Genomic DNA, 27459 nt, shown 5'->3' on the forward strand with positions numbered 1-27459 from the left:
TGACCGCCATGACCATGTTGTAAAAAGTTCTAGGAAAGAGGACACGCAGCAAACGCTGACATAGCCTGCAAACTCCACGTAAACATACATCCAGAAACAATTTTACCATATTGTATTCATAAAGTCTCCCTTAACCCTGGGCATGCATGGTCGATGAAATGACGGACACGTCTCTAACACTAGCACAATGGTCTGCAATGATGCACAACGCAACAGCACATTTAGTTCTCAAATAGTTGTACAGAGTGCAAAGGGACATGAATGTTGCCAGGTGGGTAGTGGCCCTGCGGTTGCAGACATGCACATGAGACGCATTTGTGCAACAAAAACACGCGAAAATCGATAAAGACGCGACAACAATAACAAGCATAGTTCACTTTAGCGGATTGTAAGTGATACAGCCATGACCGTGGAATTACGACTGTGGTGGGAATCTGGACGACGCTGTAATGCGAAAAGTTGACGACAGCTAATTTCGCCGACGTGTGGTTCTGTACCGAATGCTTCGTCAACAAGTACGGTGCATCCGCTAAGCTGACGCAGTAGAAAATCTACCTTATGGTCGCCAGAAATCCTGCATGCACCGAGAGTGGGTAGGGCATAAGCCAGCAAGGCTTTGTTAAAATTTAAAATTATCAATGCACTCAAGGAGCGGCTGGTGCCTATCTATGGCGCCAGCTACAATTTTTACCTCCCCTCATAATTGTTTTATTGAAATGATGAATAGGTGAGGTTGGTGCCTTTATGGCAGCACTGGCTGCTCCTTCTCACGTAGCAAACGAAAAATATACAATAATAAAAAAGGGGGGCACGAAATCTGTCGTACAGTAGAACACAAGATCTGCAAGCACAGTACAATCCAACAGCACATGGGTCACAAATTTCGAGCACGAGATCAAGTGAAATGAGTTGAAATGTACACGTACAAAATCCCATGCTCTGTATGGCTTCACACACACAGAAATACACGCAAAAGACAAAGGACATTGAACATCTCAACGCCTGAACCATGCCAGGCAATAAACCAGGCATATAACTGCAGCTTTCGGTTTATGTCAGCGCCTTTCGAAAATCACTCCGATTCCAAGTGATGCATGTTTTCTGAATCGCACTTTCGAAATCGGATCAATATTCAAACATTATGCGGCTCCTTATTAATGGCTGACCTAAACTAGCTAACGAGAAAGTTCCGTTCGCTTCATTGAGCCTATCAGTACGAGTAAACACAATAAAGCACATGCGCAAGAACACAATTACAAATTACAAAAAAAGTTGCAGCCGCAGCATAGCGGACCTGTTAAGAGCTCTAAACGTTCACTCTAGAGAATTTGCAGATAACTGTACTTTGAGATAATCCGGCTGCTGTAAAAAAAATGTAGAAGAAATGTAGAATTGTAGAAAAGATTCCACAAAACTACGTTCCGGCGAGCACAGATGGAATCATCAGAGTGACGTTCGTTTCCAAGTCGGCTTTTCCGAAAACCGGTGTATCGGAAAAACCAAACAAACATCGTAAAACGCTTCATGCTGGAACTAACACGCCAATCCCGACTCCTGTCGCCTACACATCAAGGTTGCTCCAGCAGAAACACTTCGCAGCACTTTCGCAATCAACTATAGGCGTACAGGGCGCACTTCTCTATAGCAGCTATTCTTATTGATAACAGCACTTAGGCGATCGCATTAAAACAGCTGCCTTTGATTTTGTTTTTGTTTTTTGTCAGAAAAATTTATACTTTCAAAAGACCGCGTTCGTTTGCACACGCACGTGTTATAGCGGACCTTTGTCGAGTTTCGTCATAAATTGCTCTGGCGTGATGGCCTCTCCGCAAGAAAAAAAAAGAAAAAAAAAAGAAGGGAATAATTTATCGGTACATTTCGTGTCATTAATACGTTGAGAAAGAACCCGGCGACGAGAAAAACTGAGGGAAACTGTCGACCGACAAACATTCACAAAGAAACCTTAGCTGGAGCTGAGGATAATGAGACGAGCGAAGGTGGAGAGAGAAATTTGTTGAATGCGCAATAATAAATTGTGGATCCCCTGAGAACGCTCCAACTAATGGGTGCCGAGTACGGTCATTTTTCCTGTCTCTCCTGTACGAACCACGCCCGCGAGAAAGGTGTATAATAGCAACACTAATGATACCATCATTATTAACACAAACACGGGGGCACCATATAGCTGGTTACAGACGATAAAACCGTTTTTTTTTATGAAGTGTATTGCCTATTAGTGGCGCAGGTTACTCCTCTACTCTTGCATATATATTAGTTGACGTCGGCAAGTAGTGGGTGATGACAAAACAATACAAATAGACATATTAACGAACACTCAAGCAATCAGTCCCAGTGCTTCAATGCAAAAAAAAAATGTTAACTGAACAGAAAAATTCACAAAAACACAAATATTCGCACAGACATAATGTCCACACATACAGTAAAAGTTCGCCAAGATGTTCTCACAGCAGATGATTAGGCACTTTGAAATTGCGTATTAATTGCCCCACTCTAATTTGTGATGCCTGCCTTGCGCCCAAGGTTTGCTTTCCTGGCTATGAATAAACTAGCCCGACAGCAGGCGTTGCGTGTAGCCAGCGCCTCCTCTATTTGGCGTAGCCAACGCACGTGTCTTCGTCCGCAGGTTACTTTGCAGGTGATGCGACAAGGAACGCCACAATCCGTAGTATACACGGGACGGACGGACGGACGGACGGACGGACGGACAGACAGACAGACAGACAGACAGACAGACAGACAGACAGACAGACAGACAGACAGACAGACAGACAGACAGACAGACAGACAGACAGACAGACAGACAGACAGACAGACAGACAGACAGACAGACAGACAGACAGACAGACAGACAGACAGACAATACACACAGAAAAGTGGTCAAAGCCGTTGAGAAAACTAGCCGATGAATGAAACACACGAAAGCTACTGTCCTTGAGTACTTGAAGAGTTGCTTGATGAAAGTACGTAATATTTCAGTTGAGAACGGCATGTCAACAGCGACACAGCAAGAGGGCTGTCCACGAAAAAAGAAATTGCCATCCGCCATCGCATTCGCTGTCGGCGAACACTATACACCAGAATATCAATCGATTGTAAGGGGATAGCTCGCCCCCCCCCCCCCCACTTTTTTTTTTGAGGTGGTGTTCGTGAGACGGAATGACACCATAGCATGCATCCTGTTCTTATCGCATCAACAGTGTGCTCGTTTGGGGCTCGTTAGTAACTCATCGTTAAAATGGGAGGAGTAAGGGAACACAGGAAAGAGCCCTCTCCTGTGTTCCTTTGCTCGTCCCGTGTGGCACTGTTCCATGTAACACTCGTATCGCATGTTTGCCACCACTGTTCATTTGCCATCAGCTGCACGTCACATAAAACAGCGATTCTCCTCACCCGTCCGCGCCGAAAGGTGCTACAACTTACTTAAAAGTGGGTTCGACAGCGCCCCCTTCCCATCCCCCCAATACACACACACAAACACACGCAAAAAAAAGCTTAGTCATACACTCATGCGATATTTCTCACAAAGTATTGACGAAGTAGATTTTAATCTTCGAGTCTCACACGTCAGTGCTTGATACGAACACCAACGAACATGACAACTACAAAAAAAAAAAATTGGCCGCGTATCTGCGTGATTCGCTGCAAATGTCGTCTAAAGATAGATAGAGGAGCGCTGCGTGAGATATGGACGCCGTCTGGCAATACATCGGGAAACATGAGAGCTGTGTTGCGGGCTGGTCCCTGCGCAGCGGCAGGCGAAGACCGGCGGTGACCAACGCGACCGGTGGGGACGCCGTCCAGCCCGAACACGCTGTTTGGCGCGATGCGCCGAAGGAGAAGAAACGTCCCCACTCAACGACTACTCTCCACAAACTCTCTTATTTACACGTCCACTGGGTAAAACAGGAATGCCAGAGCGGCGCTTCCTGTCATTCGTACAATTCAATACTGAACCGAAACCGAAACACAACATGAGCTTGTGCAGAGGGCACGGAGGAAGACAAGTTTCAGCGCAGTCGCATTTTCAGCGCAGCTTAAGAAACTAGGGTCTTTAAAATTGCGTATCTATGTATTTTCTATTAAAGGAACGCACCACCTAATACTTGCCTAATGATGTTGCGCCTCAGATATGCGTAATATTTACTTTTTGATCCACAAGTATGAACAGCCGTACCAGTTCAAGATGGGTGGGCGGTAAGCAAGTGGTTCAACTTTGGCCGGGTGACTGAATCGGGTGACGTGCCGACAAACAGAATGACAGACCAAAATTTCTGCGTTTAAGTTCTCCAAGAAAGACTATCGTCGTTAAAAAATATCTTTCTCGTCTTATGAACCTACAGCTGCCGAACAGGAGTCTTCGATGCGCTAAGGTTTGACGTGATGTTTTACCGGAAGGCCTACAGCTGCGAGATACATAGTTCTGCGCGTGTTGTTGTTGTTATTATTATTATCATTATTATTATTATTATTATTATTATTATTATTATTATTATTATTATTATTAATATTATTATTATTATTATTATTATTATTGCCCTTTGTTTGTTTGTTTTCGTGCGCCAGTACAAAGACCTTACGGTTGTTCCTGGGCACGTTAAATAAACGTTTGATTTATTTATTTATTTATTATTATTATTATTATTATTATTATTATTATTATTATTATTATTATTATTATTATTATTATTATTATTATTATTATTATTATTATTATTATTGTAGTAGTAGTTGTTGTTGACGATAATGACGACGACGACGCCGCAATCAAGCGAAAATTGGAATGGCAAAAAAATAAAGCACGAGACCAGGAATTTTAAGGACGAAATCGACTCAGTGTTATTCAAAGGAGAGGACAGTAATAGGGATTTGCCACATCGGAGACTGAGTGACTGCAAAAACGAACACCATTTGATCGATTGTTACAGTTACATATCCGTTTAGTACTACAACAGTGACCTACCCACTTATTGTCCCCTTAGTGCACCGTCCATTTCAGCATGAGTTGACTGAACAGACATTGCAGCCGGCAGTCACGACTGGTGCTGGCCCACTGGCTCTCTAAGCAGGGTTGCCAATGGTGGCTACTTTTCGCCAAATTGGCGAATTTGAGAGGCCCGTGGCGACCTGAAATTATGAATGGCGACATGGCGAATTTTTGGCGATTTTCAGCTTAGGTCTCCACTGAGTTATGCATCCTACACTCTAAGCCGAAACTGGGCAAAATTGGACTAACGGCAGTCGTTAAACCAAAGGATCAACGGTTCGTCCAACAGGGTGTAAATGCGAGACAGTGCGTGTCGTGCGCAAACGCCCGGCAAGAAGGGGACCAACGGGGGGTGTAACTGCGCGCCGATCGCCTGCTGCCGCCCTGCACTTCCCGGGCCTGTCGGCTAGCACGATCACGAGTTATATGGCTTACACGCCAGAGTGAAAGCGAAGCACTATTACAACGAATAGAAGCAGTTATGAGAGTCAAGTTCAACTCGCGCCGGCGCACACAGCGAGCGAGAGCGCTCACCCACGTTTCTTCTCTACGAGCTGCCGGACCCAAACAAGTGCAAGCCTTTGAGCCCGGACACCGAGGATAACTCGCTTCAATGTACCGAATTGGGAAGAACTACGAATAACACTGCCAGCGCTAACAAAAGTAAGCTGTTCGACAGAGATTGTATTCCCGCAGAGTCAGCGGCTACAACTACGAAGCGATACGAAGTAGGCTTCGCTACGTCGTCGGCACCAAGCCGGCCGGCGGCCGGTGAGAGTTCGTTGCCGGTGCAGGTGAAAGAAACGTTGCGTAGAATTTGTTTCACGGAGAATGATGTCTTCTGGAATAAAGTACAGTTCAATATGTGTCTTTCTCTCCATGCGACAACTGTTGTCAAACATCTAGCGTGAAGGCGAGCGCCGATACGAATCAACGTGCGGCCGGCGGTGTACAGCGAGCGACTTACGAGCACGGTGAAAGAACCGTGCCTGCGCGCCGTCTCGTCGTTGTAGGTATACATACATCTACATCACTCTGTAAGACGCCGCCGACAGCGGACATCTATTTTTCGGTTGTATGTAAAATAACGACAACGAAAATTGCACAGGAGACGCATGTTGTGATCGCCAGCGGTCGTTTAAATCATAGCCGTGCTCCTCGTAAAGGCCTAGTGACGTTGTCGGCAAGAAGCCGGCATTGGCGGTACGCCTCACTGCTTCGCCGGCGTTCCTGCATAAGTGCCGCTTCTATGTTTGTGTGTGAATAAGTGCATTTTACGGACTTGTGCACCAGCATTGCTAACGCTGGTTCGGGCGACACGATAGAGTACCAGCTGATAATTCGAATTCGCTGACTGAAAGGAGGGTTAAACGTCCGGCGGGTTCATATTAAAAGATCGGTGTGTTGCGGTGCTACTATTGAGCCCACGAAAGTTTACACTTACGCTGCGAATGTTTATTGTTTTATCACTTCGAACAGAAGTCTGCCACCAGCACCACATGGGAGGTCAAGATACTGTGCCTATATATAGCCGATGGTTGGTTTTCAGCTGTGTAGCGCGGGCGGTAGGTATGTGTGGTGTTTAGATTGCAATGGTTGTGTGTGGTTGTATGTCTGTGTGGTGTATGTCTGTGCCGCAAATAATGCATCATTCAATGCTGATTCAGTTGGAAATAACAAGAATTACGCCGACATAGCGAAGAATCGCCATCTTTTTTTTTTCTCGGTTAGTCCCGACGGTTCAACTGTTAGACCCTCGGGAGCATCCTACGAGGACCAACATTTAAACCAACTGGAGTAAGTGCTAGAGAGTAAAAGTTGAACCCCTGTAGTTACTCCCGCAGTTGGTCCAAAAATGGTTCGAAATCTGTGGCAGCCCATTTAGACCCCTGAAGGACCAATGACATACCCCATTTTAGTCCTTTTTGGCTTAGAGTGTAAGCTCAGTGCCTTCCCAACGAATAAGGCCACTATTCTCTGTATTTTTCTGGGTTTTGAGGTGCACATTGCGCGCCGTTCTGTATGTCCGTCCTGTAACTCGTGTGTATCTCTTCAATTCACCTTGATGCTTCTAACTCAATGCATCTAGATTCATCTAGATGCTTCAGAGCTTCGCTAAAGTTTCGCTTCTGAAGGGGCTAGATGACGGGTTGGTCGTGTGTTCCGGCCATTTGTTCCGCCAAAGCTCCAACTATTCTGAATAGCTTGGCGACCTATTCACCGCTGCAGTATCCCCTAATCGAGCTCGTATAGCGAAGATGGGCGGATACGCGGGTGTTCGTGCAATAAAAAATTATTTATTCAGGCATTTTCTACTGTTCTCGGTGAGCGTGTGCAATGAAAACAATTGCTATATAACATTTTACAATGTCTACCTGTTAAATTATAACGCACTGGATTGACACGGGTAGATAAGTGATTATATATGAAAGGGACAGTGGCGTCCGTCATATTAGTTAACACTGAAAGGCATAAGACTCACTAATGAACGATACCTGTAAGAAGTCTTACTACTTTCAATAAACCTGTTAATCCTTTTTTTTTCATATGAGGGGATGTAAAGCTGTCTACAAACAACGCCTTCGCGGCTTTCGCCTAAGGTTTACCACACATTTACCTTTGAAACGAGCGGACAGGGATGGAAGGATATCATGAGCGTTTTATCCTTTCATACTTGCGCCTCCGCGCACATCTTGCGGCTAGTCGGAGAACCAGGTGCACCAAGCACTCCCATGTTGAAGGGGCGATGCGCCTGGCATTGAGAAATGTCAATATACTTTAAGGTCTTTGAATGGCATTGTATTCTACTGGGCTATACATCAGTGGAAGTTCTTATTACTAGGATATGCCGCACATATCTAGAATGGCGACTTTTTTGGCGAAATTTGTAAAAAAATGGCGACTTTTGGCGACTCTCTGCTCGTCGTTTGGCGACATTTACTCGAAAGGCAGTGGCAACCCTGTAGACTCTAAGTTACAGCCAATCAGAGCATGCTGAAATGGTCAGTATTAGCGGACTCTTGCAGAGTACCACCCCGGAGAGAGAAACGTAAAGGAAAGACGTTCGTGTGGTTTCTGGTTAGGTGAGAAAGCTCGATCGAAAAGCGCAACTAGTAATTCGCTCTAGGTTGCCTCGATGTGTGCGCGTCCTCCGGAGGCGCTGGCATCGAGGCACCCCAATTCGCTCAGGTGTCTTTACGAAATGTCACGTTCGAGTTTCCTATGCTCGTAAACACGTGGTGGTGTACTGAAACAGGGCCGGGCAGAGAACGTAACGCCATGATGCTTGACGTGTGCAGTAGTTTAACAAAAATTGGCCGCCATCCTGCCCTGCGAACGTGAATGTCCAGCGAAGCTGTATCAAACACCACACATGCTGATGGGGGTATGCTTCATTATAACTTTAGAGTAATGGTGGTGATAATCTCTTTGTGGGTGCTGTGGTAGACCGTAATTGCATCCGCGACCATCTTCGGAAAGATAAATTTGTTCCTATGGTCGACAATTGCATTCACGCTGTTCTTCTGGCGTCTTTAATTTCCGTGGTCTACCCATGGCAGTCTTAGAATGAACTGAATGAATTACTAGACGGGCCTCCCTTTTATATATGAAAGCGGGAAACACACGCGGGGAGAAGGAAGGGCCGTTTGATGTCATTCGAAGCCCTCGTGTGAAGTGCAAAGCACCTGCAACCTAATCTTCACCGGGAACGCGTGGGAGGGTGTTCCCACTGTTCACAGGCGCCTTATCATCGAGCATGCGGTTTTTTATGCTTGTTTTGTGGTTTTCTTTATTGAAACGAATACTGAGCTTTATGCTGCATGCCTGATTGCAAAGGAAGACATGACGTTTCCCTTCAATTGATAAAGGGCCCCTAAACCATCGAGAGATTGAAATTTAGTTGTAGCGTTGCAATCGTGTACGAGTTTACAGCGAACGCTAGCGGAGTTACGCGCGTTTGCTCGTTTCGCTCTTTCCTTCGCCACGCTGCGTTCGTCGGCTCGTCTGTCCACCTCTCCGAATGCTCTTCCTGAGCGTCCGAGGTGAAAACACAAGGATCGCACGCATCTACTAGCAGAGGAGTAAGCGAGCGTCTGCGGTGAATAGTGGGATTCACCGAATTTCTGTGGCACACACGCGCTGTAGGAGTTTTGTGCTGACGCCGCGATATTTTTAGACCAACGAGAGGTATACACCTTCGCTGTAAAAAACGTTGCGGGGCTAGTTGGTGACGCATGTTTTTTTTTTTTTTTTTCACGAAAGTTATCCAGCGCTAAATTTTCAAACACACACAGAAAGACATGACAGCGCCCGTCCTGTCATGCCTTTCAGTGTGCGTTTCAAGATTTGGCGCTGGATAACTTTCATGAAGAAATATACGCTGACGTCTTTCGATATCCCCCATATCTCGTGCTGTCAATGATTCATACAGTGGTTTCTAAGGCATCTCTCGTGTCGTCAGTGTTTGTTTAATCGATAGGTCCCACCCTAATCGCTAAGCTCGATAATAATTCACAATTATTGTCGCGGCCTTACGTGCCAAAAAACCAAGATTTTGATATGGGATATGGGTATGGAATCCGCAGTGGGGGACTCCGGAATAATTTTTCCTTCGAGCTGCAACCTAAAGCTTTTTCGCTTGGTTATCCTTTATTGCAGTAAGTAAGTTCAAGTACGCATGGTTAGCTCGCCATTTCCATCTGTCCACACCGCCAAGAGCTCACTACATGCATACGAGAGTGCTCACATTCCCCATATGACTTACCGCTGTTCTTTTAGCCTAGAAGGCAGAATCCGTTGTGCGGCGTTCCTCTCGTCTGGCCTTTTACGTTAATGCCAACGACATTTCGTCCATCGGCCTGACACCGTGAATGACGCAGTGGGAAATGTCAACGCTGACTTCAGTGATCGAGAATTCTTCGCGCACTGTCAGACTCTGGAACTGCGCTAACGCCATGACGTCAATGCGGTTGCACCAACAATACGCTTTTCGTAGCTCTTGTATATTTATCATAGTACTGAGGTCATTATGAGCTGACTTAAGAGAACGCCCGTGCGCTTCTTGCAGCTCTTTCCCTTGCTTTTTTTTTGTTGTTGTTGTCGCTGTTTTTAGTGGTTGCTATCGTTGTGGTTGTTACCATATGTGCATCTATTGCAATTCAAGGAGACTTCATACGGCTGTGCATCTGACTGCACCCTTATTACGTTGCACGAGCTTGCTTAACGATGCCCGTCTTCAACGCCCACACTTACGTGGTATTTCCGTCACCTGACCCTTAATCCAACGTAGCCCAATGTATCACTCTGATAGGTTAAATTTGACGGCTCCGGATTATTACTGAATTAGTCTTGTGAAAAATGAATGAAAAGCCCGCAAAGGGCGTTCCTTTATATATATATATATATATATGCTACAACAAAGAATATATGGGCGGTTCAGGAAAGCAGCACTAATTAATCAACCGTAAAATATTTGTTCACCTGCTAAATGCAATTTATCAGAGTTGTTCCATGAATGTACTGACTGGAGCCAGGAGTAAAAGTGAGCAAGTCGCTCTGACGTTCCTTGATATGATATATTGCTCGGGCTTTATGGGCTCAAGGGGAGAAGACACTGCAATGATAAACACTTGATTATACTGGCCCCTTCATCCCGCAGCACCTAAGCAACATTAAACTACAATTATACAAACTCGGTTGGTTTAAAGAACCCCGCCTGCTGCAACATCACAGCCAGCACCTTGATCGGTTTGAAATGCTAAACTATTATTTCGAAACTTCAGTTTTTCGATTCGTTTTCATAGGCGTTCGTGACATTGCCTGGCCACGAAATCAATAAAGCCTTACAGCGTAAGCCACGGAGTACGAACGCCCAACAAGAAAGTGGCGCCGATCACCGTGTCGCCTCCTACCCGCTGACATCCGCGCAATCTTTTAACCAGAATCTCGGAAGCCGCGAAGTGGTGGAGCACTCTCTTACTAGATGGCGCCACTTACGTTAAAGAAGCAACGACGTATGAGCCGCGCTCTTTCGAGGGCGTCCACAAACAAAGTTAATTGGGACACTGACAAAAGTACACGTGCATTCGAATTTCTATCTGTCACAAAATTAACCTGAATAAGCAAAATAACTGCCACTGGAACGACACCTAACTGCTCCATGTCATCAGACGCGACAACGCGAACCGAGTCAGTGCTCAATCCATTATTCCGCACTCCCCGCCGCTTGTGTACGATTGCAAAATTCTCCGAGAGCAAACTCGCCGGTCAATTTTCGCCAGAAAATAATCAGTAACGTCGGCCGCTTAGTATCACGTTTCACAGAGCCCACACTGATCTACACGAGGTAAAGCAACAATGTTTGATCGCTTAATTGTCCACGGTGATCTAAATAATACTTACTGGGTGTACTGAGCGTCGGCGAGGCGTCTTAGGGCGCCAAAATAAGACTCACGTTCATTAAAATCCTTCTTGAAACACTAAAAAAAAAAAGAAAACCATACCGCCTATGGAACGTCACCTCCCGATTCTTCAGGCTTAATTAATAGACTCTCCTCAAAACGGCTTTACGAGCGATCGACAATAACAGGTGGAAAACACAAGCCGAATAACTCGCAAAACAAACGCTGTAGAACCCTATTATTCGAAAAAAAGAAACCTTTGAAAGCTCATATTGCGCGCGCCTAACCTTTGATTAGAATGCTAATCACTCAGTCGTGCATCATTCACTGAAGCACAATGGAACATCTGCGCTTGCTCTCGAATCTCTTCAGCAGATGTGAAAACACGCGCTTAGACGGAATCCAGCACACCGACGACGAACATCTCTCGCGCAGTTTCGCAAAAGTAAACGACGTGCGAGAGAGATGCATCTCTCGTGCGTCGGTCTACTCTTGTAAAATCTGTACTGTGATGAATTCTTGCAGATGCATCTCCCCGTTCCCGATAAAAGACAATTACAGCATAAAATGACTCGATGTGAATTGTCACAGTTGATGCGAATAACATAACGGCAACCCTATAGGACACTTCGTTAGCGTCGTGAGAACGAACAAAGCGTGTGAACGCGATGGCTTTTTGCACGAAGGAAATTCTCGAGGCAGCCATCAGCGTTGTGTAAAACACGCTTACTTGCGCGCGAGGTGCTCCGAAAGACGTTCTATTCCGCCTGATGAGGCGTGCGCCTGTGGCGTGGTGAACACGCAATACAGAAAGGATAGCGCAGCGCTCGGAGCATCGGGCTTCAGTACTAGAGGACCAGGGCTGAAACCCTGCCCTAGGAACATATTCAACATTCTTTATGCATGTTTATGCGCTCCTGTGGCATCGTGAATGCCCGCGCGCACGTGCGCGCGTGTGTGCGTGTGTGTACTGGATAACAGAAACCAGGTAGCAGGTAACCAGATAAAAGGTGAACATACAGACGTTAAAGGAAGAAAAACAAAACATCTATGCCCGAGCATCGACGACACGTGACAGTACTCGCAAACCTTACGAGGGAATGCGAAGCCTGCAGTAGGGGCGAAAACAAGCACGACATGGGAAACAAAACATTGGTGCTACGCATTCCCCGCGCGTGTGGGCTTCGCTGCGTGACAGTCAAATATTGCGGAAGAAGACAGCTCTGATCGCACAGGTGCTGTTTATCGGGTAAGTGTCGTCAGAGCGGAGGAAATAGAACGATTATCGCGGACGTCAGAGTTATTTACTAAGTCAGCCTCGTCTGCGAAACGCGTATATCAATATGTTTTCAGAAAACGGAGGATTACTCATGCCGGTGTTTCACAACACACTTGTGCCACACAGACTGCTGGCGATAAATAAAAGTAAAGAAATTGTTCAGCCTTAATGCCAGCGATGTCTATATATGTGAAGTGGATATGAAAATCACCACCTTCAGCGCTCTTGTTTATGCCCAGCTGCTGCGATTATTGCGATAGCAATTATGTGAGCAATCCAGACTCACTTTTGCCGTCGCCGTGACGTTCCGTATAAAATCCAAATCGATAACATCGCCACGCGCGTGGTATGTTTTATGTGCGAATGAAAGCGCGCGAGAGCTGCCGACGATCGCGGCTCAAAGAGGTGAAACGCGCCGGCCATCTCCGTCGCACGAAAGGCGCTTGAAGGGGTGCTAGAGGGGGGCTGCGTGCAGGGTTGCCACTGATGTTCGAGAAAATGTCGCCAAACGACGAGCAAAAAGTCGCCAAAAGTCGCCATTTTTTTACAAATTTCGCCAAAAAAGTCGCCATCCTAGATATGTGTGGCATACATAGTAATAAAATTTTCCACTCACGTATAGCCCCGTAGAATACAGTACCATCCAAGACCCTGAAATTATATTGACGTTTCTCAATGCCAGTTGTATCGCCCGCTTCACCATGGGAGTGCATGGTGCTGCTTCTCCGACTAGCCGCAAGATGTGCGTGGTGGGGCAAGGGTGAATGAATGAAGCGCTCATATCCTTCCATCCCTGTCGGCTCGTTTCAAAGGTAAAAGTGTGGTAAACCACGGGCGAAAACCGTGAAAGCGCTGTTTGTAGACAGCTTTACGTACCTTTATATGAATTAAAAGGATTAAAAGGTTCATTGACGGTAACACGACAGAATTCTTGCAGGAACCGATCATTAGTGAGACTTACACTTTTTAAGTGTGAACTGATATGATAAAGGATGCCACCGACCCTTTCTTATAGTCACTTATATCTACACGTGTCAATCCGATGCATTAATAATGAACAGGTAGACAATGTAGAATGTTTATAGCAATTGTTATATTATTGTTATTATTGTTATATGTTATTGTTATATAGCAAATAAGCTAAATTGGGGGTACTGCAACAGTGAATAAGTCGCCAAGCTATTCAGAACAGTTGGAGCTTTGGCGGAACAAATGGTCGGAACACGCGGCCAACCCGTCGTCTAGCCCCTTCAGAAGCTAAACTTTAGAGAAGCTTAAAGCTCCTAAAGCTATATACTTATAGTCAAACACTGCCCCCTCGTGGTTTGCGGGGCAGTCCGCTGACTTACATTTTGCTAAAATGTCACTGGGAACATTCGAGTACCTGCTGCATTTAGATGAATTGAGGAGATACACAAGAGTTACAGGACGGACATACCGAATGACGCGTAATGTGCACGTTCTACTCGTGGTTCTAAAACCAAGAAAAATACCGGGAATGTTGCCGCTCATTCATTGGAAAGACACTGAACTTAGGATGCATTACTCAGTGGAGACCTAAGCCGAAAATCGCCAAAAATTCGCCATGTCGCCATTCATAATTTTAGGTCGCCCCGGGCCTCTCAAATTCGCCAATTTGGCGAAAAGTAGCCACCATTGGCAACCCTGGCTGCGTGGCTCCGTCAGCAAATGCCTACTTTGACGGGCCGGACGTGGCCACCCACGGTCTCGCGCGCGCAGCATCTTTACAGGGGATCAGCAGACGCCTGATACCTTTGTAGTACGTGTCGTACACTTATCGCAGAGTTTGCGTTGAAGCCACGTACAGCACGAAGATCGCTTCGCTCACTATAGCGGGCGCGTTTCCTTACGCCAGTGTTTTGAGTTACGGCTGGTTTCATGCTAAAGGTGTGAGGTGCTAGCCTTACTTCGCATAACATTCCAATACGCTGCTATCGCATTCCTTACTTCACGCTTGCGGCGAAACTGCGACTTTTTATTCTCCTGCGCTCTAGTCGACAACGCACCCAATAAGATATGCACAGCGCTATTTACCCAAACTCCCGCTCATCGCGAACGCATGCGGCCGTTGCGTCATGATGTGGAAAACCATGCTCTGTATTCGACGGTCGCAGCCGGTAGCAGCGGAACATTAGGGGTTAAATCTAGAACGCAGCCAGGATTTAACCCTAATACGACACCCGACGACACGGCAACCCACCACGCATGCGCCACAATGCTGTGGAATGCTGTAAGCCAAAGCGTGCCACAGCATTATGCCACGAAATGCATTCATATTCTGAATGAGCCTACATGCCGATGCGGAATTTCTCTCTATATACGAACACACTTCATACACTTCCTCGGTTCATAATTTTCAACACAATTCGACTTAACCATCGCACACAAGCCGCATCATGAACGACCTCATTGCGCTTGCCTTCTGTACAGTCCCTGTGAGCTGAAATGCGGCACACGTCAGACAGCACAGAAACCGCGTGCTTCAACAATACGACCGACGATTTCATAATAGGCTTTCTCAAAACGTAAACAATCGGATAAATTCTACAAGACAGGATTTTTCCTTCTTTTGCAATATTAGCCTCCCAGTACAGTGTTGCTACAATGTAGGTACACAGACCACCTATCGCACTTGCTGTAATGAAATGCACTACGCATGTAATGCCTCTGCAGACAGCCACAAACCATTCATTATAAAGCCTCTATACATACAGTGGGACGACCACGTGCTTCGATTTATCCTTACACAACTAGTTTATGCGCACCAATCTTTCAACATAACAAGGACGTAACAGAAACGGTTCAAAGGATCGCTGACCTGGCTACAACCTAGTGTGTCATCCAAAAATGGCAGCCCCTTCGACAAAAAAACGTTCGTTTGAAGGTTATATTGCTGACTAACCTCGATAAAACATCCTTCGATCATGCCCACCGACATGACAACGATCTCTGTAAAGACCTGCAGCCTTGCAAGAGCTTAATCAACCTAGCCGACGCGTTTGAACGAAAAGAACGCCGTTCTGAAGCTTTTCACAAACCGCGAAAGATGGCCGGCACACGTGTTCACGTGCTAGCGAAGAAGAACGGCTCACCGCTCGGTTCTCGACGCTCGCCAAACACTCGCAGGGGAAGACCAACATCGCAAACGACGGGTGTCACTGATGCTACTTTCCCCTCACTGATACTGCTTTGACTGCTGTGGTGCTGCTACTACAAAACAGGCCCGAGACTTCGCCATCGGCGCGGAAGCCTTGTTGGCGTCGGAGGCACCGGTGACGATGAGCTCGGCGCAGCAGATGCGGCGGCGCACTTGGCTAGTTCGCGCGCCACGAGCGCGCAAAAACGGCAGTACCAGTTGTTCCCTTGGCAGCGCCGCCAGACCTAGTGCACTGGCGCACATCACCGAACGATAGAAGCCATGTTGCAGCTGCTCCGTCCATCAGGTCATAGGAAACGGCGGCATTCTGCGACAGCTGTGCCACAGACCGCGTCGAGCGCGCGCAGCATGCGCAGCTGCCGCCAGCGAGATAGTGCGTGCATGCCGGGAACGCGGGTTCATCATCATGCTCGCGAGCGCCTCGAGTCTCATGCGGCGAACATGTGCATGCGAATGCCACCAAGTGCCCGCGGAGCAGACGAATCCCGCCGCCAAAGACAATGGCTCGTCTATATAAACGGGCGTGCACATTAACATCTCTTAAGGAGCTGGTAATCTGCATGCGCAAGTTGTTTACCAACACCCAACGGCGCATGGGCGACTATTTCTAGGGCGTGCGGCACTAAAGGCGATGCCTCTCACGTTCTTGCTCCCCAGTCATTGAAGAGGAGCAGTTATTTGCCTGCGCAGTCCAGTCACCAAGCACGCAGGCGCACCATTTCTCGATACTCCGCATCTCCCTCCCTCTTGTGAGCAGCCGATGGATGAAGGGCTTTCCATCCCTACATACTCAAACGTTCCGCACCCATCTCGGATCATATATATGAATTAGAGAATTATATATGAAATCCATATAGGCCTACTTCCCGCGAGAATTATACGGACAGCATGTGAACTTCTTGGAGCGACAAACGAAATGGACAACACTAGTAACGACCTTTTCACTTCTTTACATCACGCGTAGATGCATGTTACTTTCTCAAGATCACGATAAGGCACGTCATTCATGCCAAGTGCAATCTCCGATCAATGTCGACGGGGTTGGGACTGAATGAATGAGCACATGCTGCTAAACACCCCCTGCTATGACGGAAAATACCATAGTCGGTCCAAGTACCGTTGCCTGGTCGCCTGCATTGTTTCTATAGCTTCGCATTTCGGTAGCATTCTGTGTAGTCTTATTCAACCAACGGCGTTCCAACCCTACGCGAGCGCCGAGAAACATATATTCATGTGAACTCCGACAATGTACGACCACAGTACTTCGGCATGCATGAGCCATTTCGGTACACGCTGCACCAAACTATGGCGCATTTTAGCACGCGCGAGTCAACCTTGGAACGGCGCATCCGACGCGTAATTCCTCGAGTTTCATTTGTGCTGTTCACATTTCTGCGCCGCGGAGTCGGTCCGTAAATACGTTCAGTCAGGTGACAGCCGCTATCAGGCAAAAGTGACATTCCTCTTCAAACACCTGCGAAGCTGAAACAATTACGGACGTTTTCAAGCTGCGACCGGCTCTGATTCGTGGAAGTCCGACAAAACAACTTGCGTCGTATATCATCGTATATTTATTATTACCAATCTTTCCTTCGTGTCAATGGGTATGAATTAAAACTGAACCGAACGCACAAACAAAAGGCATCACGCCTATAGCGTAGCAGACTGCATTGCATTGATAGTATATGCCGGTAGTTGTGCATTGTATGCTGGCACTGGGACACATGTGACGCACGCACTTATTACAGCGTGCTTCATATAGCGACTGGTCCAAGAGCCAGAGAAACAAAAATAAGAAAACAAAGCAGTGCGCTAGGTATAAATAGAGCACAGCCTTGTCACAGATCCAACCGGAAAGTGAAACTGCAGAATACGGCTCCATCAAAATGAAGCATCGGTTTAAGCTGCAGAAAGGAAATATACGGCACATTATCTCTTTCATAACGCAGCAAGTAGCCTTCATTTTCGAGTAATTAATAGAAATCCCCATCAGCCAAGTTCATTATACGGAAAGAGCACTAAACAGGGTCTGTGGTTCTTTTGCCCACAACAGGTGAAGACAATCGATTGGTGCCCACTATCGTGATTAAAAGTTTTCCAGCTGTTGTACATGCAACTACTTGTCCTCGGTACTTTATCTTGTAGTGATAAAAAGCCTGAGTATTATTAAGACGAAGATTTTGTTCTCAAAGAGCAGATTCTGGTCACGCCTCAGTACCGAAAGCACCCTGACAGTCTTTCTTTCTTCACTGTCTTTTTAAAGGGGCCCTGAAACACTTTTCCAAGTAGCCATGGCATCCCTAAAGGGGCTTACTGCCTCAAGAATCGACCGCCGCAAAAAATTGTAGAATCCGTCCAGTACGAGCGGAGTTAAAGATTTGTCGCTCGCTGTAATTGCTTTCTCTCTTCTCTCGTCCCGACACATTCCCAGGATTTGGGGACATTTATGCGTGGCGCCATCTCTTGGCGGTAGCAACGGCGTCCTGCCATAAGTGAATGGGAAATGGGCGAAAAAAGATCATATCTCTTGAAAAAAGTAAGCTATCGAAAACGACTCGGGGTTCTATACAGTAGAGACCTACTAGAACGTTTTAGTAAAATTGCAGTATTGCACTACATAACGCGTGGCTTCCCAGTACAATTGAACACCTGCCCATTGGAAACACATGGGGCCCCATTGTAAAATTTTAAACACTCCGGGAAGCCACGCGGTATGTGGTGCGACACTGTAATTTTAACAGAATGCTCAATAAGTCTCTACTGTATAGAACCGGGAGTCGTTTTTGACAACTAACTTTTTCGTCATATAGAATTTTTTTCGCATATTTCCCATTCAGTTACGCCAGGCCACCGCAGTCACCGACGAGGGATGGCGGTAGGTGCATATGTCCCCAAATCCTGGTCATGAAAGCGCTGGAAGCTAAGCAGGGAGGGATGGCACGGGGAAAGAAGGTACGCCGCGCGCGCCTCGTGACTGTGAGGAATTTTTTTTTCTTGCGATCGCGCGTGCGCGCGGGCAAGTGGCGGCCTCCCGCGGCAGCCGAAGTAACTACCGAGTGCGCCATGTTCAAATCAGCCAATGGCGTGCAACTTGAGTCAATGACGCAGTGATTTTGAGTATATAGCATCATTTGTCGAGAGAAGAGGAAGCAATTTTTAGCTGACGTTGAGAATTTATTGTAAATCTCAGGCCGCGTGCTGCGCTATAACGTTTGACTCTCGTGTTCTCGGGAGCCACGACTACCTATCGGCAGCGTTTCCTGACCGTGCTGGAAAAGTGTTGCAGGGCCCCTTTAAGAGGAATAGGGTGCGCGTAAGCGCGTTAATATAGGAGTTCGCGCCAGTCAATGAAAACAAAACCGAGCTCAGTGCTACCTTGGCGCCCACTTTTCAGAACTGGTTTAAGCCCCGCACGCGAACTTCACAAACCTTTCTGCCGGCACCAACAAATATACGCGTGTTTCACAGATTGACGCGCCCCCATCAGGGGCGTAGCCAGAAATTTTTTTCGGGGGGGGGGGGGGGTTCAACCATACTTTATGTATGTTCGTGCGTGCGTTTTATGTGCGCGTGTATATATACGCAAGCAAAACTAAAAATTTTCGGGGGGGGGGGCGAGAATTTGATCCCCCAACCCCCCCCCCCCTGACTACGCCCCTGGCCCCCATGCGGCGCAAAGCGGAAGCACCATCTCGATTATCGTTGGCAGCCATATCCTCCATGCTGGCAGTGGACGCGTGCGGCGTTTCTTGAGCGTGGTCGTTCTTCTCATCATTCTCTTAAGCGCGAGACAGACGGTACGATTTTCCATGCGATGTGCCGGCCGACGTGGCAGTGGGGGAGAGGGAATGGTGGCTGTCCGATGCTATGAAAGGTCACCATTCCGGTATCCCCACCGCCGTGTCGGACGTCGCATCGCATGGAAAATCGCACCGTCTGTCTCGCCGTTTAGAGTGTATTTCTGTGGCGCCGTTTCATAATGATCGGATCGGCTTTAGTGGCGTGTAAATAACTGCACTGCGATTTCGCATCGGGCAGTGAGCGCTTTCTGTCGCCGACATAGGAGAAGACAGCCACGATGGATAAGGGGTTCAGTGCTCTCATCGTGTCGCGAAGTGGCATCTACAGCTCAGGGGAAAACAAGAACGCTCCAGCGGCAGCGAGTTTTCAGCTTCCGCAGAAGCACGGCTCGGCGTGGTAATCTAGTTGGGCGTCATGTTGTAAGACGCGCAGCGCCACCTGTAAGCCGTGAAACACACGAATAGAAAAAAAAATATGGCCCTGTGGCAACGCAGAAGTAACCTAGCGGAGGCTTTTGCCCGGCATCGCAGCCTCACACGGGCTTACTGTGATGCTGCATGGCGGCGATAAGATCTTGTCTTTGATACCGCGAATGTTGTGGAGCAACTGCGCGGATATCCGGCAGTGTGGCCGTGACTAGTTTCCTTGCGGTAATTACGTTGCATCCTCCGTGGCGTCCAGGCGAGGTGGTGCTCGACACTAGTCGCAGCTATGGAATGAGGAGCTGGCGTAATACAGTAAAGATGCTGTGCGCCCTCGACATATTCCAGGCCGTTGGTATTTTTGCGTGTCGACTGAGGATGGACGCATGGCTAAGCTTACTTCGCGCGACATGTCCACAGCCGATGTGGCACTGAATCAATGGGCAGTCCTGTATGCTTGCAGCAGTGGCTACGTTCGTAACCTGGCAGAAATTAGGTTTAAAAGTGTAGCCGTGACGCACGGTATTACGCCGGCAGCTGTTGCACTCCTTGTCGAAGAATAATCTTTGAACGCCCTCCATGAATTCGTGCAGCTTGCGACCAACGATTCCTTCCTACAACATGCGAAGATTAACCATGCATTTTTCAGAGTTCCGGCTGTGCTACTACACGTGTCACTTTGACCTTGAGCTCTTTCATGCTAAGAGGTTGTCGAGACATTTTGATTGCGGACATAGCGATCTTAAATTCTGAGGACATCCTCATAGTTAAACCACACGAGCGCCATGTCGGTCAACAGAAACACGACAATGAAAATGCTCTGTTACTCCGTCTTAGTGGTATAGTAGCTGGTCATGTACACGTATTGGTGGCAGTGCCATTTGTTCATGGTTCAGCGATTCTGCCCCTGAAAGTGCGAGGTTCTAGCGCCGCCGGGAACTGGCCGCTGCCGGAACTGATACCAAAGGGTTCGTGTTGAAGCTGCTATAGTCCAGGTTTCGTCTTCATCATTGGAGGCTTCCGTCATTAGCGGTAGGCAGCTGATGGCCACCGGTGTCAGCGATGAAGTAGCTGGTAAATAGCCGTGTTGCGTCGTCAGCGACGGGGCATTTCCACCAAGACTGTCACACTGCATCGGTGCTTATGTCCAGGTGAAATGTAGTAGAAGTGATTGACCAGAAATATGTGGCTGAAGCTTTGCCTCTCGGCCGAGAGACCACCGTCATCGTCTTCTGCAGTCTATTTTCTCGCTACGTCAGAATGTTATTAAAGGAGGCAGGCAACCATTGGCGAAGAGCGTTTACGAACCAAGGGTTTCAGAAATTATCCTCTGTATCCTCCTCTCCATTTCATACGTAGGAACAGCATGTAACGAGAGAGCATCCGTGGAAGAGCAAGCGATTTGGCAACAATGCTAATTAACGGTGTGCCTGAGATTAGAACGCGTCATACTTTGCAGCCAATATCTTTTCGAGAGCTTGCACCGAGGCTAAGAAAATGAAACGAATCCTTTTTTTTATGTTTTCTTCAAACACAAAGAATTCGCGCTGCACCACCGGTAGGGTAATGTTCACGAAGCTTTTCGTTCGGAAGTGTATTCATGCTAATGAGTAGCATCTTTTGACACTATTATTTCAAGCATCAGGGTTGGCTGGCGTGCTCTTATGAAAAATTCTATACGAGTGGCCTCCGTGGTCGCATACTGGTTACGGTGCTCGTGTACTGACCCCCAAAGGCACGGGTTCGATCCCAGTCGCGGCGGTCGCATTTTGATGTAGGCAATATGCTAGAGGCCCGTGTGCTTCGTTTTAGGTGCACTTCCAAGAACATGAAATTGTAATCATACGGTGACTTTGGTACGTAAAACTCCATAAATAATAATAATTACGTTTATTATTATTATTAACAATTCTGTAAAAGCAAGACCATCGCCTCCGAATACGGTCGCCGTTTTTTCGCCTTCCATGTTTTTCACAGTGGCCTACAACGGCACGCGTATCACAGGCCGATCGCTTCGTGCGAGCGTGTTCAGTCGCCGTTATGTAGCTTCTCTCTCCACCATTCGCAGCAACCTCCTCCCCCACAATCCAAAAACTCCTCCTCCCTCCCTCCTTTCTTTTTTTTTAAATCCTAGTCTGTGCGCATAAAAATAGCGCGAGAGAGAGAGAGAGAGAGACGTTTAATTATCACCACTTCCGGTGCGATTCGTCCACGTCCCCACTGCAGCTGTCACAGCCACATTCGCAAAACTGGCGCTCCAGAAAACAAATCTCTACCTGTACACTATACTCGCTGGCCACGTAAGCACGATATACATGTGCGGTGCCCATACTCGACATCTGTGCTATAGGCGGAGTTAACGCAGGTTGAGCGTTCTGGTTTCCTCTACGGCGTCCCTGCATCCGCTACGTTATGCCGCAGCAAATCAGTCGACGTTCTCTGTTGTCTCTTTGTGTTTGTTTCTTTTTTTACCCATGCGCTTTCCTTTTACAAAGCATTGTTGATAGCTTTTTTTTTTTTTCTCGCGGGAAAGAGGTACTTTTCGAAGTGCGTTGAAAATGGTGGTGATGGAAATCGCGGTACGCAAGAATTGAAGAAATTTGAAAAATTGTACGATCAGTACAGCGACAAAACAGAAGCAAGACGAAAGATTATGTGCGAACGTATCAGTATTTCTTCACCAAATTGTCCGTAAGTCGCTCATCGTAAGTTCTTTTCAATACGATTTCACGGCCAATTGCGTAGTTTATAACGTAATTATCTTCTTGAGGGTCACAACTGTACGCCATTCAATTCCTATGAAATCTTTGACTGTTAAGCTGCGTCGGCGTATGAACACTACTACGCGCCCCACTTACATAGTGCTATTGGAATCCCGTTTACATTGCAAAATATGGCGCTAGTATACAGTCATGTTGCCTGAGAAATAAGCGAATAAGGAGAGAAGAAGAATAGTGATCATTTCTTGTTCACAAATGTTTATACCAACGGGCTTCCTTTCTCCTTCTCCCTCGTCTCGTAGCACTTAAGCAACGCCGCAGTACTAGCGTTACTTGAAATTACAATGAAAGGAAAATCGTGCGGCGTTAGAATAAGTCATGTGCACAACGCACTGCGGTGAAGGCAATAGAGATACATAAGAGACGTACAGAAAGACAGGTACGCTAACAAGTAGTAGTTCTGGTTGGTTACGCTGGACATGGGAAAGGGGAAGGGGCACAGGCGTAGCCAGGGTGGGCGAGGGGGTTTAAACCCCTCCCCCCCCCCGAAAATTTTCAATTTTGAATGTGTGTACATACAAGCACGAACATACATAAATTATGGTTGGACCCCCCCCTCTCAAAAAAGAAAAAAAAAATTTAAAGCGCTACGCTTCTGGTAAGGAGATAGGTGGAGAGAGAGAGCAGTACAAGCGGGATTACCCGCGAACCTAATCCAGCGTTAGAGCTGCTGTGAGACAGCGCTTCCGAGGTGAATTATAAGGATTATAAAATCCTTTAGCCGTCTCTCGATGATTATGGTTTATCGGCTTACCTTTTACACGTATATCCGTGATCGAATTGTGTTTTGATTCGCAGCCTCCCGCTGTTTCACACGTGCTCTACGCAATGGAATCAGGCGCGCGCATCCAGCTGCCGCGCATTGGTCGGAACCGCGTCGCTAAGCAGCAGATGGCGCTGTGGGCAGCACATAACCTGAATAGACAGATTTGGTGGGTCGCGTGGCGCCATCTTTGAGAGGGAAGACAAACAAGAAAATGGGACCTGTATGGCCGGATCGCTGCAGCGCAACTGCAGCTGGCGTGCGACGCAAGGCGCAATCAACCACTTTTTGCAGTCAATTTAATTTGTGGTTTGCGAGGAGTTGAGCGAAAAAAAAGTACGCTTTCATAGTCGCGGCGCAATATGATCCTCTGCACGCTACACAGCACGTACTTCTTGTTCGTTTATTTGCTTTTTAATACCGGATAATCAATTTTTTTTTCTCTCGAGGCCTATTTCAGATTGCCGTTTCACGAAAACTAAGACATCGCTCGACTTGGCTCATTATGATGTCGGGAGGCGTTTTCGCAACACAAATCTAGCAGAAATGGCACTCTTAATTAAACACAGAAAACCACCAATATGACGAGTCGGCATGTGCGCATACTGATCTGTACTATTCTTTTGAAGTGTGCCGGCTACCTACTTCCTTCATTGGGGAATTAAGGAACGACGGAACTACATGATGCCTAAATATGTTAACTGCAACGAATATAAGCCTTCAAGAGCATGCCGTAAATAAGTTCAATTTTTATCCCTTTCTGCCGTTTAAAAGAACATGATATTTATTAACTCGTTCGTTCGTGTTTGTTTGTTTGTTTGTTTGTTTGTTTGTTTGTTTGTTTGTTTGTTTGTTTGTTTGTTTGTTTTCATCGTACGCACACATTAGATCGTCACTGAACTTCAAGCTCTTTCGTGTGTCGCAAAAGCTCTGTGGAGTGTGAAGGTTTATATATTGTAGTCGGTGGTGGCACTGCGGGGCGTTCCTCCGCTAATATATACTGTCTCGTCTGACGTACGTGTTCCTATGGACATCAGCGGGCACAGCTCCTACGGTAATCTTATTTGATTCCGACAATATCATCTTTTGTTTTCCTTGCGCCCAAAACACGATCTATTATTGCAAAAACTGTGAACCAATTCGCAACCTGGAGCACCAAAAGGCGGCCGCCGCAGACATTTCCTGTGGGACTGCCCTACCATGGGATACAATCAAAGTGAATGTACAGGCGCGGCCATTCTTAGAGGTAACTCGGAGCGGGTGGCGCGCTGCGCCGAGCACCACGACAGGCGCCGCGCGAAGTACTGCGGCGCGCAATCAGCGCCAGAGGCGGAGTTAGCTGACTCCGCCTCTGGCGCTGATTGCGCTTGCGCCGCAAAACTTCGCGCGGCGCCCGCTTGGTGGTCCGAGGAGCGCGGCCACGCGCACCGTGTTACCTCTAGCCAGGGTTGCCACTGTCTTTCGAGTAAATGTCGCCAAACGACAAGCCAAAAGTCGCCAAAAGTCGCCATTTTTTTACAAATTTCGCCAAGAAAGTCGCCATTCTAGATATGTGCGGCATACCTAGTAATAAAATGTTCCACTCACGTATAGCCCCGTAGAATACAGTACCACCCAAAAACCTTAAATTATATTGACGTTTCTCAATGCCAGTCGTATCGCCCGCTTCACCATGGGAGTGCATGGTGCTACTTCTCCTACTAGCCGCAAGATGTGCGTGGTGACGCAAGCGTGAACGAATGAAGAGCTCATGACATCCTTCCATACCTGTCCGCTCGTTTCAAAGGTAAAAGCGTGGTAAACCTTGGGCGAAAACCGTGAAAGCGTTGTTTGTAGACAGCTTTACGCACCCTTAAATGAATTAAAAGGATTAAAAGGTTTATTGAAGGTAACACGACAGAATCTTACAGGAACCGATCGTTAGTGAGCCTTACACCTTTTCATTGTGAACTAATATGATACCGGACGCCACCGACCCTTTCTTATAGTCACTTATATCTACACGCGTCCGATGCGTTAATAATGAACAGGTAGACACTGCAAAATGTCATATAGCCATTGTTTTCATTGCACACGCTCACATTTTTTATTGCACAAATAGCCGCGTATCCGTCTCTCTTCGCTATTCCAAAATAGTCTTTACGAGCTGAATTGGGGGTACTGCAGCAGTGAATGAGTCACCAAGCTATTCAGAAAAGTTGGAGCTTTGGCGGAACAAATGGTCGGAACACGCGGCCGACCCATCGCCTAGCCCCTTCAGAAGCGAAACTTTAGATAAGCTGAAAGCACCGAAAGCCATAAACTTATAGTCAAACACCGCCGCCTCGCGGTACGCAAGGCAGCCAGCCCTCTGACTTACACTTTGCTAGAATGTCGCTGGCGGGCGTTCCAGTACCTCCTGCATCTAAAAGAATTGAGGAGATTCCCACGAGTTACAGGACGGACATACCGAATGACGCGTAATGTGCACATTCTACTCGTGGGTCTAAAACCAAGAAAAAATACAGAGAATGTTGCCACTCATTCGTTGGGGAGACACTGAGCTTAGGATGCATAACTCAGTGGAGACCTAAGCCGAAAATCGCCAAAAGTTCGCCATGTCGCCATTCATAATTTTACGTCGCCACGGGCCTCCCAAATTCGCCAATTTGGCGAAAAGTAGCCACCATTGGCAACCCTGCCTCTAGCAGTGGCCGCGTCTGTACGTTCTAAAACGAAATGCTGAATAATCGAAAGCTGAAAGACAGAACTTTCATCAACAAAGGCACTTTGTTGTCAACGCCATTATCGATGACATTGACGAAGCCACATTCAAGCTGATTCGATAATACTCATTTCATCCATGGACACGCACGAAGCTGTCACTGCAGATGTTTTCCGCATCGGAATATTGTGCTGTACCAAGGTTACATAACACAATGAATTGCAGATGTCAAGGTGGGCCATTTTCAGAATGCAGGTCATCCCCTAGCTTGCCCGAATACTACTCCAATAGCGGAAATGCATGAAGCTTCGCGTGGTTATTGGTAATTACCGTGACAGAAAAACGACGCTACTTTCTGCAATCCATGAGGGATCGTGGCTAAGCGTCACTGAGATGGGTGTAGAATGCAATAAGAGAAAGAGAGATGAAATGAATGAATAAATGAAGGAAAGAATTTGTCAGGATTGAAACCCTGCAGAACTTATGAGGCTGAGAGCGGGCAAAACACGCGCAGTACGTCCATTGCCTCACCGGTGCCGCGCAGAGGAAACGTAAACCCCCCCAAACACGCACACCCAGCTTCAAATATTTAAGACGTGAGGACGACGTTCTAGGTGCACAGTAGAATTGGAATAATGTAATTGGAACATTGGAATTGGAACAAGAATTGGCACATGGAGAGGCAGTTCGTAGTACGTCCGCGACGTCCGTTGAACAAACAACGAAGCCGTGAAGCTTCTTCAAACGCAGAAGCGAAACGCGATGGCCTGCTCCTGCTCAGAAGCATGATTAGGAATAGACAGCCGTTGTACAGCCTATTGTTCCTGAGCAACCTGCTGTGCCGCGCAGTCGCATTGGGGAGGGGTCAAGGTTACTTTAGAGTAGCCGGGGGGCTTTTCTGCGGCATTCTTGCCCCCTGGAATACTTGAGCGGAGCCGTTCTTGCCCTCTGGAATACTTGAGCGAGATAGCAGCTTCTGCAGGTCAGCTGCTATCTCGCTCAATATAAGCGCGACTGTATAGGAAAGACGAAACGAAGCGAATGTGAGATTGTATATCCTCGTACCTGCGAAAGCGCAGCCGCATCAAGCAATTCAGAATTCGCTACCGTACACGTAGCGGAACAT

The 27459-nt window shown here is 47.1% G+C and overlaps 1 protein-coding gene across 3 annotated transcripts in view; it reads right to left on the reverse strand.

The window, feature by feature from the left end:
• LOC119390066 (uncharacterized) overlaps window positions 1–27459 on the reverse strand; it is a 220911-nt gene that overhangs the window by 61473 nt on the left and 131979 nt on the right. The gene's annotated exons all lie outside the window — the stretch shown is intronic.

This window comes from Rhipicephalus sanguineus, chromosome 4 (assembly GCF_013339695.2).
Source record: "Rhipicephalus sanguineus isolate Rsan-2018 chromosome 4, BIME_Rsan_1.4, whole genome shotgun sequence".
In the NCBI taxonomy this organism is placed as follows: Eukaryota; Metazoa; Arthropoda; class Arachnida; order Ixodida; family Ixodidae; genus Rhipicephalus; species Rhipicephalus sanguineus.